Source organism: Salmo salar, chromosome ssa20 (assembly GCF_905237065.1).
Source record: "Salmo salar chromosome ssa20, Ssal_v3.1, whole genome shotgun sequence".
Taxonomy (NCBI): domain Eukaryota; kingdom Metazoa; phylum Chordata; class Actinopteri; order Salmoniformes; family Salmonidae; genus Salmo; species Salmo salar.
In genome coordinates, this window is record NC_059461.1 from 94,930,420 (window position 1) to 94,950,419 (window position 20,000).

Here is a 20,000-nt window from a genome sequence, read left to right on the forward strand (position 1 = left end):
TAGCAGACACGGGCTTCATCAATAAGACCAGACAAGGTCATCCCAACAGTGACGATATGAACATATCCAAACCAAGACTACAGGCAATATCCTCAAAACGTTTCAGATGATTCTCACAAAAAAGTTCAACAGCTGCACCACTGAGAGCATCTTGACTGGCTGCATCACCGCCTGGTACGGCAACTGCTTGGCATCCGACCACAAGGCGCTACAGAGGGTAGTGTGTACGGCCCAGTACATCACCGTGGCAGAACTCCCTGCCATCCAGGAACTCTATACCAGGCGGTGTCAGAGGAAGGCCTTAAAAATTGACAAAAACTCCAGAAGTCATAGACTGTTCCCGATGCTACCACACTGAAAGTGGTAACGATGCACCAATTCTGGAACCAACAGGACCCTGAATTCCAGATTTGGAACTCGGTAGTGAGTGTGGCAACCGGAGGAGAGACAATTTTTACGCGCTACTCACTTCAGCACTTGGCAGTCACGTTCTGTGAGCTTGTGTGGCCTACCACTTTGCGGCTGTGCCGTTGTTGCTCCTAGACGTTTCCACTTCACAATAACAGCACTTACAGTTGACCCGGGGGCAGCTCTAGCAGGGTATAAATTTAACAAACTGACTTGTTGGAAAGGTGGCATCCTATGACGGTGCCACGTTGAAAGTCACTGAGCTCTTCAGTAAGGGCCATTCTACTGCCAATGTTTGTCTATGGAGATGTTTGTGTTTGTGTGCCTGATATTATACACCTGTCAGCAATAGCTGTCACTGAAATAGCCGGTGTCCACATACCTTTGTATATATAGTGTATCTACCTCAATTACCTTGTACCTCTGCACATCGACTCGGTACTGGTACCCTGCGTATATATCCAGGGGCGGCAGGGTAGCCTAGTGGTTAGAGCGTTGGTACTACACCTCTCTATAGTACTACACCTCTCTATAGTACTACATATCTCTATAGTACTACACATCTCTATAGTACTACACATCTCTATAGTACTACATATCTCTATAGTACTACATATCTCTATAGTACTACACATCTCTATAGTACTACACATCTCTATAGTACTACACCTCTCTATAGTACTACACATCTCTATAGTAGTACACATCTCTATAGTACTACACATCTCTATAGTACTACATATCTCTATAGTACTACATATCTCTATAGTACTACACATCTCTATAGTACTACACATCTCTATAGTACTACACCTCTCTATAGTACTACACCTCTCTATTGTACTACACATCTCTATAGTACTACACATCTCTATAGTACTACACATCTCATCCAGACCAGTTACTACACATCTCTATAGTACTACATATCTCTATAGTACTAACATCTCTATAGTACTACACATCTCTATAGTACTACATATCTCTATAGTACTACACATCTCTATAGTACTACACATCTCTATAGTACTACACATCTCTATAGTACTACATATCTCTATAGTACTACACATCTCTATAGTACTACACATCTCTATAGAACTACACATCTCTATAGTACTACACATCTCATCCAGACCAGTTACTACACATCTCTATAGTACTACACATCTCTATAGTACTACACATCTCATCCAGACCAGTTACTACACATCTCTATAGTACTACATATCTATATAGTACTACATATCTCTATAGTACTACACATCTCTATAGTACTACACATCTCTATAGTACTACACATCTCATCCAGACCAGTTACTACACATCTCTATAGTACTACACATCTCTATAGTACTACACAGCTCTATAGTAGTACACATCTCTATAGTACTACACATCTCTATAGTACTACACATCTATATAGTACTACACATCTCTATAGTACTACGCATCTCTATAGTACTACACATCTCTATAGTACTACACATCTATATAGTACTACACATCTCTATAGTACTACACATCTCTATAGTACTACACATCTCTATAGTACTACACATCTCTATAGTACTACATATCTCTATAGTACTACACATCTCTATAGTACTACACATCTCTATAGTACTACACATCTCATCCAGACCAGTTACTACACATCTCTATAGTACTACATATCTCTATAGTACTACACATCTCTATAGTACTACACATCTCTATAGTACTACACATCTCTATAGTACTACACATCTCTATAGTACTACACATATCATCCAGACCAGTTACTACACATCTCTATAGTACTACACATCTCTATAGTACTACACAACTCTATAGTACTACACATCTCTATAGTACTACACAGCTCTATAGTACTACACATCTCTATAGTACTACACATCTATATAGTACTACACATTTCTATAGTACTACACATCACTATAGTACTACGCATCTCTATAGTACTACACATCTCTATAGTACTACACATCTCTATAGTACTACACATCTCATCCAGACCAGTTACTACACATCTCTATAGTACTACACATCTCTATAGTACTACACATCTCTATAGTACTACACATCTCTATAGTACTACACATCTCTATAGTACTACATATCTCTATAGTACTACATATCTCTATAGTACTACACATCTCTATAGTACTACACATCTCTATAGTACTACACATCTCATCCAGACCAGTTACTACACATCTCTATAGTACTACACATCTCTATAGTACTACACAGCTCTATAGCAGTACACATCCCTATAGTACTACACATCTCTATAGTACTACACATCTATATAGTACTACACATCTCTATAGTTCTACACATCTCTATAGTACTACGCATCTCTATAGTACTACGCATCTCTATAGTACTACACATCTCTATAGTACTACACATCTCTATAGTACTACACATCTCATCCAGACCAGTTACTACACATCTCTATAGTACTACATATCTCTATAGTACTACACATCTCTATAGTACTACACATCTCTATAGTACTACACATCTCATCCAGACCAGTTACTACACATCTCTATAGTACTACACATCTCTATAGTACTACACATCTCTATAGTACTACACATCTCTATAGTAGTACACATCTCTATAGTAGTACACATCTCTATAGTACTACACATCTCTATAGTACTACACATCTATATAGTACTACACATCTCTATAGTACTACACATCTCTATAGTACTACGCATCTCTATAGTACTACACATCTCTATAGTACTACACATCTCTATAGTACTACACATCTCATCCAGACCAGTTACTACACATCTCTATAGTACTACACATCTCTATAGTACTACACATCTCTATAGTACTACACATCTCTATAGTACTACATATCTCTATAGTACTACACATCTCTATAGTACTACACATCTCTATAGTACTACACATCTCTATAGTACTACACATCTCATCCAGACCAGTTACTACACATCTCTATAGTACTACACATCTCTATAGTACTACACATCTCTATAGTACTACATATCTCTATAGTACTACACATCTCTATAGTACTACACATCTCTATAGTACTAGGGGTGTAGCCTAGTGGTTAGAGCGTTGGACTAGTAACCGAAAGGTTGCAAGTTCGAAACCCCGGGCTGACAAGGTACAAATCTGTCGTTCTGCCCTTGAACAAATCAGTTAACCCACTGTTCCTAGGCCGTCATTGGAAATAAGAATTTGTTCTTAACTGACTTGCCTAGTAAAATAAAGGTAAAATATAGCCAGGTTATCATGGACTCAGTAATGGAACCCTGTGTATATAGCCAGGTTATCATGGACTCTGTGTATATAGCCAGGTTATTATGGACTCAGTAATAAAACCCTGTGTATATAGCCAGGTTATTATGGACTCAGTAATAAAACCCTGTGTATATAGCCAGGTTATCATGGACTCTGTGTATATAGCCAGGTTATTATGGACTCAGTAATAAAACCCTGTGTATATAGCCAGGTTATCATGGACTCTATGTATATAGCCAGGTTATCATGGACTCAGTAATAAAACCCTGTTTATATAGCCAGGTTATTATGGACTCAGTAATAAAACCCTGTGTATATAGCCAGGTTATTATGGACTCTGTGTATATAGCCAGGTTATTATGGACTCAGTAATAAAACCCTGTGTATATAGCCAGGTTATTATGGACTCAGTAATAAAACCCTGTTTATATAGCCAGGTTATTATGGACTCGGTAATAAAACCCTGTGTATATAGCCAGGTTATCATGGACTCTGTGTATATAGCCAGGTTATTATGGACTCTGTGTATATAGCCAGGTTATCATGGACTCTGTGTATATAGCCAGGTTATCATGGACTCTGTAATAAAACCCTGTGTATATAGCCAGGTTATTATGGACTCAGTAATAAAACCCTGTGGATATAGCCAGGTTATTATGGACTCAGTAATAAAACCCTGTGTATATAGCCAGGTTATTATGGACTCAGTAATAAAACCCTGTGTATATAGCCAGGTTATCATGGACTCAGTGTATATAGCCAGGTTATTATGGACTCAGTAATAAAACCCTGTGTATATAGCCAGGTTATTATGGACTCAGTAATAAAACCCTGTGTATATAGCCAGGTTATTATTGACTCAGTAATAAAACCCTGTGTATATAGCCAGGTTATCATGGACTCAGTGTATATAGCCAGGTTATCATGGACTCTGTGTATATAGCCAGGTTATTATGGACTCAGTAATAAAACCCTGTGTATATAGCCAGGTTATTATGGACTCAGTAATAAAACCCTGTGTATATAGCCAGGTTATTATGGACTCAGTAATAAAACTCTGTGTATATAGCCAGGTTATCATGGACTCTATGTATATAGCCAGGTTATTATGGACTCAGTAATAAAACTCTGTGTATATAGCCAGGTTATCATGGACTCAGTAATAAAACCCTGTGTATATAGCCAGGTTATTATGGACTCAGTAATAAAACCCTGTGTATATAGCCAGGTTATTATGGACTCTGTGTATATAGCCAGGTTATCATGGACTCTGTGTATATAGCCAGGTTATCATGGACTCTGTAATAAAACCCTGTGTATATAGCCAGGTTATCATGGACTCAGTAATAAAACCCTGTGTATATAGCCAGGTTATTATGGACTCAGTAATAAAACCCTGTGTATATAGCCAGGTTATTATGGACTCAGTAATACCAAACCCTGTGTATATAGCCAGGTTATCATGGACTCAGTAATAAAACCCTGTGTATATAGCCAGGTTATTATGGACTCAGTAATAAAACCCTGTGTATATAGCCAGGTTATTATGGACTCAGTAATAAAACCCTGTGTATATAGCCAGGTTATTATTGACTCAGTAATAAAACCCTGTGTATATAGCCAGGTTATCATGGACTCAGTCCGTATATAGCCAGGTTATCATGGACTCTGTGTATATAGCCAGGTTATCATGGACTCTGTGTATATAGCCAGGTTATTATGGACTCAGTAATAAAACCCTGTGTATATAGCCAGGTTATTATGGACTCAGTAATAAAACTCTGTGTATATAGCCAGGTTATCATGGACTCAGTAATACAACCCTGTGTATATAGCCAGGTTATTATGGACTCAGTAATAAAACCCTGTGTATATAGCCAGGTTATTATGGACTCAGTAATAAAACCCTGTGTATATAGCCAGGTTATTATGGACTCAGTGTATATAGCCAGGTTAATTTAATTGAACCCTTATATAACTAGGCAAGTCAGTTAAGAATGAATTCGTATTTACAATGACGGCCTATCAAAAGGCTAACACCATCGGTCTGCCAAAATCAATACATTATTTCAAGTTACCAAATTCTCATCTTTCCCAGCGTGCCTGCATGGGTCCAGGGGGAGGAGTCCCACATGCTTCTACTGAGGGAGGGTAAACAAATAAATAAATAAATAAATAGATAAACGAACATCTGATGTTGACAGAAATTACATTTCCCTTAAGCTTTGCGCAGTAGTCTTTATTAGGTTTTGTGTATTAGTTTATATTAGCTGGGGTGCAGAGGAGAAGAGCTGGCAGTCTACCTTTATGTCTGTTCTGGCTGTGGTTGACATGACATATTCTACTGCGAAAATACACATGGCTGAAGCCCAGAGGAACACACACACACACACACACACACACACACACACACACACACACACACACGCACACACACACAGAGAATGACTCAGAGCTGAGTCTGAGGCAGAGAGAAAGGGAGAGCGTCTGATTAAGCCATTTAAATACTGCTGTCTCCTACTCTGCTCTGTGTTTGTCCAATGTACTGCAGGCAGAGACAGAGCAGAACGAGTATTAACGGGTCTCTACCATAAAGAGAAGAGAGGCTGCTTTCAGGACCTACCGGATGTTTACTGGTCTGTCCCCTGCTGAGAGGCTCTCCCCTCCCCCTTAGGCTTTTATTGTAATCATAATAGAACAGGAGAGATTTAAAGAGCAGCCACCCTGCTGCAGAGAGAGAGGGCAAACCTTTAAAGCCAGACAGACAGACAGACATGGACAGACACACAGACAGATAGACAGACAGACAGACAGACAGACAGACAGACAGACAGACAGACAGACAGACAGACAGACAGACAGACAGACAGACAGACATGGACAGACAGACAGACATGGACAGACAGACAGACAGACAGACAGACAGATAGATAGATAGATAGATAGATAGATAGATAGATAGATAGATAGATAGATAGATAGATAGATAGATAGATAGATAGATAGATAGATAGATAGATAGATAGATAGATAGATAGATAGATAGATAGATAGATAGATAGATAGATAGATAGATAGATAGATATGCCCCAACATCCCTCATTTTGAGAGTGGTTACATTTCTCCACCCACCAAGGACTGTGGCTGTAATTGTCTACTGCTTGTCTCACGGTAATTGACCGGCAATTAACATAAACACATTTCGCATCTCCTGACTTCTAAGCGTAGCCTACAAGCCACTGATGCAGGTCTTTGGAACTTCTACATTTTTAAAAAGTCTAATAAATCCATTTAGTATAGCCTACACCATCACAATAAATCATTTAGATATTTCATTTTAATTCACAAGTGATAATAAATCATTCACAAGTGCTAGGCTAATACTGTCACCCATCACATTATTATGAATTGAATGTTGTCTTTACATTTACTAAATAATACAGTACCAGCAGACCTACTTATTCATTTAGGACCCCTGTAAGTAAAAAAAAAAACAATATATATCGATATATTTCTACATTGTAGAATAATAGTGAAGACATCAAAACAATGAAATAACACATATGGAATCATGTAGTAACCAAAAAAGTGTTAAACAAATATTTATTTTATATGTGAGATTCTTCAGATTAGCCACCCTTCGCCTTGATGACAGCTTTGTATGCTCTTGGCATTCTCTCAACCAGCTTCATGAGGTCGTCACCTGGAATGCATTTCAATTAACAGGTGTGCCTTGTTAAAAGTTAATTTGGGGATTTTTTTTCCCCTTATTATGTTTGAGCCAATCAGTTGTGTTGTGACAAAGTAGGAGTGGTATACAGAAGATATCTTCTATCTTATGGCAAGAACAGCTCAAATAAGCAAAGAGAAATGACAGTCCATCATTACTTTAACCTGTTAGGGCTAGGGGGCAGTATTGACACTGCTGGATAAAAAACATACCCGATTTAATCTGGTTACCACTCCTACCCAGTAACTAGAATATGCATATACTTATTACATATGGATAGAAAACACCCTAAAGTTTCTAAAACTGTTTGAATGGTGTCTGTGAGTATAACAGAACTCAAATGGCAGGTCAAAACCTGAGAGATTCCTTTACAGGAAGTGGCCTGTCTGACCATTTCTTGAACTTCTTTTCCATCTCTATCTTTTACTAAGGATCTCTGCTCTAACGTGACACTTCCTACGTCGTCCATAGGCGCTCAGAGCCCGGGAAAAACCTGAATGTCATCATCCCAGCCCCAGGCTGAAACACATTATCGCCTTTCTCAAGTGGCCGATCAAGGGACTCTGGGCTTAGGCGCGTGACCTGACCGCCCCCGCCTTTGTGATTTTTTCCTCTGTTTGCCGAAAAGGAGATTCCCGGTCGGAATATTATCGCTTTTCTACGAGAAAAATGGCATAAAAATTGGTTTTAAACAGCGGTTGGCATGCTTCGAAGTACGGTAATGGAATATTTAGAATTTTTTTGTCACGAATTGCGCCATGCGCACGACCCTTCTTTACCATTTCGGATAGTGTCTGGAACGCACGAACAAAACGCCGCTATTCGGATATAACGATGGATTATTTTGGACCAAACCAACATTTGTTATTGAAGTAGCAGTCCTGGGAGTGCATTCTGACGAAGACAACAAAAGGTAATCAAACTTTTATAATAGTAAATATGATTATGGTGAGTGCTAAACTTGCCGGGTGTCTAAATAGCTAGCCCGTGATGCCTGGGCTATGTACTTAGAATATTGCAAAATGTGCTTTCACCAAAAAGCTATTTTAAAATCGGACATATCGAGTGCATAGAGGAGGTCTGTATCTATAATTCTTAAAATAATTGTTATGCTTTTTGTGAACGTTTATCGTGAGTAATTTAGTAAAATGTTAGCGAATTCCCCGGAAGTTTGCGGGGGTATCTAGTTCTGAACGTCACATGCTAATGTAAAAAGCTGTTTTTTGATATAAATATGAACTTGATTGAACAAAACATGCATGTATTGTATAACATAATGTCCTAGGGTTGTCATCTGATGAAGATCATCAAAGGTGAGTGCTGCATTTAGCTGTCTTCTGGGTTTTTGTGACATTATATGCTAGCTTGAAAAATGGGTGTCTGATTATTTCTGGCTTGGTACTCTGCTGACATAATCTAATGTTTTGCTTTCGTTGTAAAGCCTTTTTGAAATCGGACAGTGTGGTTAGATTAACGAGAGTCTTGTCTTTAAATAGCTGTAAAATAGTCATATGTTTGAGAAATTGAAGTAATAGGATTTTTAAGGTTTTGAAAATCGCGCCACAGGCTTCAAGTGGCTGTTATGTAGGTGGGACGAATTCGTCCCGCCTAGCCCAGAGAGGTTAAGACATGGTCAGTCAATCCGGAACATTTCAGTGCAGTCGCAAAAACCCTCAAGCGCTATGATGAAATTGGCTCTTGTGAGGACTGCCACAGAGTTACTTCTGCTGCAGAGGAAGTTGCAGCCCAAATAAATGCTTCACAGAGTTCAAGTAACAGACACATCTCAACATCAACTGTTCAGAGGAGACTGTGTGAATCAGGCCTTCATGGTCAAATTGCTGCAAAGAAACCACTACTAAAGGACACCAATAAGAAGAGACTTGTTTGGGCCAAGAAACACGAGCAATAGACATTAGACCGGTGGAAATTTGAGATTTTGGGTTCCAACCGCCGTGTCTTTGTGAGACACAGAGAAGGTGAACGGATGATCTCCGCATGTGTGGTTCCCACCGTGAAGCATGGAGGAGGAAGTGTGATGGTGTGGTAGTGCTTTGCTGGTGACACTCTCTGTGATATATTTAGAATTCAAGACACACTTAATCAGCATGGCTCCCACAGCATTCTGCAGCGATACACCATCCCATCTGGTTTGTGCTTAGTGGGACTATAATGTATTTTTCAACAGGACAATGACCCAACACACCTCCAGGCTGTATAAGGGCTATTTGACTAAGGAGGGTGATAGAGTGCTGCATCAGATGACCTGGCCTCCACAATCACCTGACCTCAACCCAACTGAGATGGTTTGGGATGAGTTGGACTGCAGAGTGAAGGAAAAGCAGCCAACAAGTGCTCAGCATATGTGGGAACTCCTTCAAGACTGTTGGAAAAGCATTCCTCATGAAGCTGGTAGAGAGAATGCCAAGAGTGTACAAAGCTGTCATCAAGGCAAAGGGTGGCTACTTTGAAGAATCTCAAATATAAAACACTTTTTTGGTTACTACTATGATTCCATATGTGTTATTTCATAGTTTTGATGTCTTCACTGTTATTCTACAATGTAGACAATAGTATAATGTGTCCAAACTTTTGACTGGTACGGTACAGTATTTAAAAAAAAAAAAGTAATAAAATGTATGCACTCTACTGTAAGTCGCTCTGGATAAGAGCGCCTGCTAAATGACTAAAATGTAAAAAAATCGGCCTACGTTTCCATCTTTTACAGAAAATGTGTTGCGATTGGACCTCTGGATTTGCTATGCTGCATTTTTTTTTTTTTTTATAACAAAAAATAGCAGAGTTGTGTTTAGGAAATATTAAATTGGATTAAATATGACGATGTTTGCCTTTCCGTGCCTTGTATCCTACTACTGAATACAGTGTAGATGTATGATATTGTATCCTACTACTGAATACAGTGTAGATGTATGATATTGTATCCTACTACTGAATACAGTGTAGATGTATGATATTGTATCCTACTACTGAATACAGTGTAGATGTATGATATTGTATCCTACTACTGAATACAGTGTAGATGTATGATATTGTATCCTACTACTGAATACAGTGTAGATGTATGATATTGTATCCTACTACTGAATACAGTGTAGATGTATGATATTGTATCCTACTACTGAATACAGTGTAGATGTATGATATTGTATGTAGCGGTCAGACATGTCACCTTCATGTGAAGCAGAACCATGATTATTGACACCTGACCAGGTAAAATCATTTGAATGCTGGATATTGTCAAGTCAGAGTCAGATTTAGTCCATTTTCTATCAGACATACGAGGCTGAATAATATGTAATATTATATTACCTAATATTATTACATATCATGTAAGGATATTTATTTAAATTCATATTTTTTTTTTTTTAGAAATACAGAGAGATAAATGATCAGGTAATGACTACAGATAGGATACATTTCTGAACATATGTGGATTCGTTCATGCCTCAGTATAAAGGCAGCTCTATATGTCTATATGTCAGCGTGTTGACACCTACCCTTTTCAGAGACGGAATATTTACTGATAAGTATCTCACCCCAGATATCTCCCTGGACTCATACGGTTAGCAGGGAGATTTTGGGAGGTCCAGATTGGATGCTTTGATTAGAAACTGTCCCGTTAAGGAGACAGTATGTAGGACAATGCAGGTCACTAATAAAATACTTTGTTAATTGTGCAGAATGATGGCTATGACAGGGGCATGACAAAACCAATGAAATAATGAAACGGTCTTTATGCCTCTCAATTCCCAGTCGACAGGAAAACGGGAAAAGTCAATACGCACTGTTAGCTACGCCGACGTCTATCAGCTTTGACAGTGTTAAGAAAAAGCAACAGCTTTTTACGGTTTTCAGAAAAGATGTCAATCCCATATAATACCATAAAGAATAGAGTGAATTGTAAATGATCTCTATGGTTGATCTCACACGTATGACAGAGAGGTACCAGAACAGACATAATAAACACATTATGACACGGAGATGAATATTTACACGTGCAACAATGAACGCCGACACTCAAGGAAAATAACTGTGACACATTCATGGGGAGTAGCAGCAGATGACCCCTGACCCCCGGTGCAAACTCTCTCACCAGCGACGGTGTGGAGGATGGAACACTTCACAGTGAGTCATTTTTGGAGAAGCGGCCGTATATTGCGCGTGTGTGTGTGTGTGTGTGTGTGTGTGTGTGTGTGTGTGTGCGTGCGTGTGTGCGTGCGTGCGTGTGCGTGTGTGTGTGTGTGTGCGGCGGCGGCTGTATATCGCCCCGTTCTGACACAAACTCTTAGTGATCCTCGGAGACTATCATCGCCATGGCGACAGGCAGGATGAGAAAAGTGTGTGTGTGTGTGTGTGTGTGTAGATATCATCACACATAAATATCAGATGCTATCGCTATCACTCATGTCCAACGGTCCAGAATCTCTAAAGACAGGATATAGCAAAGCACGACACACACACACACACACACACACACACACACACACACACACACACACACACACACACACACACACACACAAAACGTTTCACCATGGGCTCTCTGTTTAAATGGAGTCTGTGAGCAGAAACATGAAAGCGGCAGTCTGACAGCTCATCTCTGTGAGCTCATTAGAACTACGGCTAATTGGAGCAAGGGGCCAGAATGAGTATTAAATACATGCTTCACCACACAAGAGCTGCTCTCACTACAGTACTAGAGAGAGGACGAGAGATAGGGAGGGAGAGAGGGAGGGAGAGAGGGAGGGAGAGACACAGAGAGGGCGAGAGAGAGATGGAGGGAGAGAGGGAGGGAGAGACACAGAGAGAGAGAGAGAGAGAGGGGTGAGAGAGAGGGAGAGAGAGAGAGAGAGAGAGAGAGAGAGAGAAAGAGAGGACATAAGAAAGGCTTTTGTCGAGCTACAATCCGTTATGTAAAAAAGGCAAGAAATTTCTCTCGTGCCCTCATATCCTAAAGAAGTTCAACAGCTGCACAATCAAGAGTATCTTTACAAGCTGCATCACCGCCTGGTGCGGCAACTACACAGTCCTCAACCTAAAAGCTCTACAGAGAGTGGTGGGAACGGCCCCCAATACATCACTGGAGGACAGACCTGCCCTCCAGGACATCTACACTAGACTCTACAGAGAGTGGTGGGAACGGCCCCAATACATCACTGGAAGATAAACCTGCCCTCCAGGAGACTAGGTGTTGTCTGAGGAAGACCTGAAAGACCTGATCAAAGCCATCATCAGACTGCTGAAAAGCTAAGCCTTGCTGTCTCCCTGCACAAACCTGCACCTTAGAGACTATATGCACCTTAGAGACTATATGTACAGGTTAGAGACTATATGCACCTTAGAGACTATATGCAGCTTAGAGACTATATGCACCTTAGAGACTATATGCACCTTAGAGACTATATGCACCTTAGAGACTATATGCACCTTAGAGACTATATGTACAGGAGAGACTATATGCACCTTAGAGACTATATGTACAGGAGAGACTATATGCACCTTAGAGACTATATGCAGCTTAGAGACTATATGCACCTTAGAGACTATATGTACAGGAGAGACTATATGTACAGGAGAGACTATATGTACAGGAGAGACTATATGCACCTTAGAGACTATATGCACCTTAGAGACTATATGCACCTTAGAGACTATATGCACCTTAGAGACTATATGCACCTCTGAGACTATATGCACCTTAGAGACTATATGCACCTTAGAGACTATATGCACCTCAGAGACTATATGCACCTTAGAGACTATATGTACAGGAGAGACTATATGTACAGGAGAGACTATATGCACCTTAGAGACTATATGCACCTTAGAGACTATATGTACAGGAAAGACTATATGCACCTTAGAGACTATATGCACCTTAGAGACTATATGCACCTCTGAGACTATATGCACCTTAGAGACTATATGCACCTTAGAGACTATATGCACCTTAGAGACTATATGCACCTTAGAGACTATATGTACAGGAGAGACTATATGTACAGGAGAGACTATATGCACCTTAGAGACTATATGCACCTTAGAGACTAAATGCACCTTAGAGACTATATGCACCTTAGAGACTATATGCACCTCTGAGACTATATGCACCTTAGAGACTATATGCACCTTAGAGACTATATGTACAGGAGAGACTATATGTACAGGAGAGACTATATGCACCTTAGAGACTATATGCACCTTAGAGACTATATGTACAGGAAAGACTATATGCACCTTAGAGACTATATGCACCTTAGTGACTATATGCACCTTAGTGACTATATGCACCTCTGAGACTATATGCACCTTAGAGACTAAATGCACCTTAGAGACTATATGCACCTTAGAGACTATATGCACCTTAGAGACTATATGTACAGGAGAGACTATATGCACCTTAGAGACTATATGCACCTTAGAGACTATATGTACAGGAAAGACTATATGCACCTTAGAGACTATATGCACCTTAGAGACTATATGCACCTTAGAGACTATATGCACCTTAGAGACTATATGTACAGGAAAGACTATATGCACCTTAGAGACTATATGCACCTTAGAGACTATATGCACCTTAGAGACTATATGCACCTTAGAGACTATATGCACCTTAGAGACTAAATGCACCTTAGAGACTATATGCACCTTAGAGACTATATGCACCTTAGAGACTATATGTACAGGAAAGACTATATGCACCTTAGAGACTATATGCACCTCTGAGACTATATGCACCTTAGAGACTATATGCTACCCACACATCCAACCCTTACACAACTTAACCATTACCTCACCATTCGAAATGCCTCAACTTATCAAGGGCTGGGAATCATCGGGAACCTCACAATACAACATTATCACCATATCGAAGGGGCACTGAGATACGATTCTACATTAATAGTGATTCTACATTAATAGTGATTCTACATTAATAGTGATTCTACATTAATAGTGATTCTACATGATTCTACATGTATAGTGATTCTACATTAATAGTGATTCTACATTAATAGTGATTCTACATTAATAGTGATTCTACATTAATAGTGATTCTACATGTATAGTGATTCTACATTAATAGTGATTCTACATTAATAGTGATTCTACATTAATAGTGATTCTACATTAATAGTGATTCTACATGAATAGTGATTCTACATGTATAGTGATTCTACATGTGTTGTGATTCTACATTAATAGTGATTCTACATTAATAGTGATTCTATATGAATAGTGATTCTACATGTATAGTGATTCTACATGTATAGTGATTCTATATGTATAGTGATTCTACATGTGTTGTGATTCTACATTAATAGTGATTCTACATTAATAGTGATTCTATATGAATAGTGATTCTACATTAATAGTGATTCTACATTAATAGTGATTCTACATTAATAGTGATTCTACATTAATAGTGATTCTACATGTGTTGTGATTCTATATGTGTTAAAATCCCGGACTTGAACCCGGTCGAACATCTCTGGAGAGACCTGAAACTCCAACCTGACAGAGCTTGAGAGGATCTGCAGAGAAGAATGGGAGAAACTCCCCAAATACAGGTGTGCCAAGCTTGTAGCGTCATACCCAAGAAGACTCGAGGCTGTAATCACTGCTAAAGGTGCTTCAACAAAGTACTGAGTAAAGGGTCTGAATACTTATGGAAATGATATATTTCAATTTTTTATTTTTAATAAAATTGCAAAAAATATATAAAGACCTGTTTTTGCTTTGTCATTATGGGGTATTGTGATGTCATTATGGGGTATTGTGATGTCATTATGGGGTATTGTGTTGTCATTATGGGGTATTGTGATGTCATTATGGGGTATTATCATGTCATTATGGGGTATTATGATGTCATTATGGGGTATTGTCATGTCATTATGGGGTATTATGATGTCATTATGGGGTATTGTGTGTGGCTTGTGTGTTGTTACTTCCGGTTTGGAGCGAGCAGTCGCACCACGCTTCGCTCCACAGGTAATATTCCACTTCGCTACATTACAATGGCTTGATTTGTTTGATCTGAGCAATTCTTCTTAGCTAGCTACATAGCCGTCTTTGTATCAAAGATAATTGTGTAGTTTAGAGTAACTGAGTAATTATCGAGGCTAGCTATCTTCGTCCTCCTAACGTAGTCAACACTGCTAGCTGCTAGCTAGCTAGTCATCACTGTTAGCTAGCCAACTTCTACCGACTAGCAGCACCGCAGAAACTATTACATTACAACGCAACGACTTAATTAGTGTGGTGTTAGTGTTAGTTAGCCAGCTACATAGTTGTCTGTGCTGTCTCTGTATCTAAGATAATTGTGTAGTTTGAGTTTGAGTATTATCGAGGTGTGCTAGCCAGCCGCGACGCGGCGCCAGACTTACTCAACACACCTAGTCATCATTAACCCACTGCCAGCTAGCCATCCGTTACCGACTAGCAGCGCTGTAGTTACTAATACTAAACAACGGAACGATTTGACTAGTGCAGTGTTACCTAGCTAGCTACCTAGTTGTCTTTGTCATAACTTGATAATTGTTAATTGATAATTGTTAGCTAGCCAGCCATCGAGGTTAGCTAGCCAGCTATTTCCGTCCCCCGCGACGCCATTTTTCCTAACCTAGCCAACTATTACCGACGAGCAGCATTGTTGAAACTAAATACACTACAAGGAACGTCTTGATTAGTGTTATGTTAGCTAGCTAGCTACAAAGTTGCTTTGTATCATGACAAGGTGTAGTACTGAAACTACCGAGGTTACCTAGCCAGCTACACGTTCAAAGTCAACAACGCAGCCACTGCTAGCTAGCCTACTCCACCAGCCAGCAGTACTGTATCATTTTAGTCAATAACATTTTTGCAACGTAAGCTTAACTTCCTGAACATTCGAGACGTGTAGTCCACTTGTCACTCCAATCTCATTTGCATTAGCGTAGCCTCTTCTGTAGCTTGTCTACTATGTGTCTGCCTATCCCTGTTCTCTCTCCTCTGCACAGGCCATACAAACGCTCCACACCGCGTGGCCGCTGCCACTCTAACCTGGTGGTCCCAGCGTGCACGACCCACGTGGAGTTCCAGGTCTCTGGCAGCCTCTGGAACTGCCGGTCTGCGGCCAACAAGGCTGAGTTCATCTCAGCCTATGCTACCCTCCAGTCCCTAGACTTCCTGGCGCTGACGGAAACATGGATCACCACAGATAACACTGCTACTCCTACTGCTCTCTCCTCGTCTGACTACGTGTTCTCGCATACCCCTAGAGCATCGAGCCAGCGGGGTGGTGGCACTGGAATCCTCATCTCTCCCAAGTGGACATTCTCTCTTTCTCCCCTGACCCATCTGTCTATCTCCTCATTTGAATTCCATGCTGTCACAGTTACCAGCCCTTTCAAGCTTAACATCCTTATCATTTATCGCCCTCCAGGTTCCCTTGGAGAGTTCATCAATGAGCTTGACGCCTTGATAAGTTCCTTTCCTGAGGATGGCTCACCTCTCACAGTTCTGGGTGACTTTAACCTCCCCACGTCTACCTTCGACTCATTCCTCTCTGCCTCCTTCTTTCCACTCCTCTCCTCTTTCGACCTCACCCTCTCACCTTCCCCACCTACTCACAAGGCAGGCAATACGCTTGACCTCATCTTTACTAGATGCTGTTCTTCCACTAATCTCATTGCAACTCCCCTCCAAGTCTCCGACCACTACCTTGTATCCTTTTCCCTCTCGCTCTCATCCAACACTTCTCACTCTCCCCCTACTCGGATGGTATTGCGCCGTCCCAACCTTCGCTCTCTCTCTCCCGCTACTCTCTCCTCCTCCATCCTATCATCTCTTCCCTCTGCTCAAACCTTCTCCAACCTATCTCCTGATTCTGCCTCCTCAACCCTCCTCTCCTCCCTCTCTGCATCCTTTGATTTCCTCTGTCCCCTATCCTCCAGGCCGGCTCGGTCCTCCCCTCCTGCTCCGTGGCTCGACGACTCACTGCGAGCTCACAGAACAGGGCTCCGGGCAGCCGAGCGGAAATGGAGGAAAACTCGCCTCCCTGCGGACCTGGCATCCTTTCACTCCCTCCTCTCTACATTTTCCTCTTCTGTCTCTGCTGCTAAAGCCACTTTCTACCACTCTAAACTCCAAGCATCTGCCTCTAACCCTAGGAAGCTCTTTGCTACCTTCTCCTCCCTCCTTAATCCTCCTCCCCCCCCCCTCCTCCCTCTCTGCGGATGACTTCGTCAACCATTTTGAAAAGAAGGTTGACGACATCCGATCCTCGCTTGCTAAGTCAAACGACACTGCTGGTCCTGCTCACACTGCCCTACCCTGTGCTTTGACCTCTTTCTCCCCTCTCTCTCCAGATGAACTCTCGCGTCTTGTGACGGCCGGCCGCCCAACAACCTGCCCACTTGACCCTATCCCCTCCTCTCTTCTCCAGACCATTTCCGGAGACCTTCTCCCCTACCTCACCTCGCTCATCAACGCATCCTTGACCGCTGGCTACGTCCCTTCCGTCTTCAAGAGAGCGAGAGTTGCACCCCTTCTGAAAAAACCTACACTCGATCCCTCCGATGTCAACAACTACAGGCCAGTATCCCTTCTTTCCTTTCTCTCCAAAACTCTTGAACGCGCCGTGCTTGGCCAGCTCTCTTGCTATCTCTCTCAGAATGACCTTCTTGATCCTAATCAGTCAGGTTTCAAGACTGGGCATTCAACTGAGACTGCTCTTCTCTGTGTCACGGAGGCTCTCCGCACTGCTAAAGCTAACTCTCTCTCCTCTGCTCTCATCCTTCTAGACCTATCTGCTGCCTTTGATACCGTGAACCATCAGATCCTCCTCTCCACCCTCTCCGAGCTGGGCATCTCCGGCACCGCGCACGCTTGGATTGCGTCCTACCTGACAGGTCGCTCCTACCAGGTGGCGTGGCGAGAATCTGTCTCCGCACCACGTGCTCTCACCACTGGTGTCCCCCAGGGCTCTGTTCTTGGCCCACTCCTATTCTCGCTATACACCAAGTCACTTGGCTCTGTCATATCCTCACATGGTCTCTCATATCATTGCTATGCAGATGACACACAATTAATCTTCTCCTTTCCCCCTTCTGACAACCAGGTGGCGAATCGCATCTCTGCATGTCTGGCAGACATATCAGTGTGGATGACGGATCACCACCTCAAGCTGAACCTCGGCAAGACGGAGCTGCTCTTCCTCCCGGGGAAGGACTGCCCGTTCCATGATCTCGCCATCACGGTTGACAACTCCCTTGTGTCCTCCTCCCAGAGTGCTAAGAGCCTTGGCGTGACCCTGGACAACACCCTGTCGTTCTCCCCCAACATCAAGGCGGTGACCCGATCCTGTAGGTTCATGCTCTACAACATTCGCAGAGTACGACCCTGCCTCACACAGGAAGCGGCGCAGGTCCTAATCCAGGCACTTGTCATCTCCCGTCTGGATTACTGCAACTCGCTGTTGGCTGGGCTCCCTGCCTGTGCCATTAAACCCCTACAACTCATCCAGAACGCCGCAGCCCGTCTGGTGTTCAACCTTCCCAAGTTCTCTCACGTCACCCCGCTCCTCCGCTCTCTCCACTGGCTTCCAGTCGAAGCTCGCATCCGCTACAAGACCATGGTGCTTGCCTACGGAGCTGTGAGGGGAACGGCACCTCCGTACCTTCAGGCTCTGATCAGGCCCTACACCCAAACAAGGGCACTCCGTTCATCCACCTCTGGCCTGCTCGCCTCCCTACCTCTGAGGAAGCACAGTTCCCGCTCAGCCCAGTCAAAACTGTTCGCTGCTCTGGCACCCCAATGGTGGAACAAGCTCCCTCACGACGCCAGGACAGCGGAGTCAATCACCACCTTCCGGAGACACCTGAAACCCCACCTCTTCAAGGAATACCTGGGATAGGATAAGGTAATCCTTTTAACCCCCCCCCCCCTTAAAAGATTTAGATGCACTATTGTAAAGTGGTTGTTCCACTGGATATTATAGGTGAATGCACCAATTTGTAAGTCGCTCTGGATAAGAGCGTCTGCTAAATGACTAAAATGTAAATGTAAATGTTGATGAGGGGAAAAAAACTATTGAATCCATTGTAGAATAAGGCTGTAACATAACAAAATGTGGTTAGAGTCAAGGGGTCTGTATACTTTCCGAATGCATTTGTATACACTAGATGACTGATAGGGGGCGCTGTGTTGAAGCACCTGCACCTCCATCTTGGTACTCCTTTTAAAAAAAAACAAATTATTTAACTAGTCAGTTAACCTGTTATGGATAGGGGGCAGTATTTTCACAGCCGGATAAAAAACGTAACCGATTTAATCTGATTATTACTCCTGCCCAGAAACTAGAATATGCATATAATTATTAGCTTTGGATAGAAAACACTCCAAAGTTTCTAAAACTGTTTGAATGGTGTCTGTGAGTATTACAGAACTCATTTGGCAGGCCAAAACCTGAGAAGATTCCTTACAGGAAGTGCCCTCTCTGACCATTCCTTGGCCTTCTACACTCTCTTTATTGAAAACTGAGGATCTCTGCTGTAACGTG

The 20,000-nt window shown here is 41.7% G+C and overlaps 1 protein-coding gene across 6 annotated transcripts in view; it reads right to left on the reverse strand.

Annotated features, from left to right (window-relative positions):
* The window catches only part of arhgap42b (Rho GTPase activating protein 42b), a 237,147-nt gene that overhangs the window by 85,048 nt on the left and 132,099 nt on the right, over window positions 1-20,000 (reverse strand). The window lies entirely within an intron of this gene.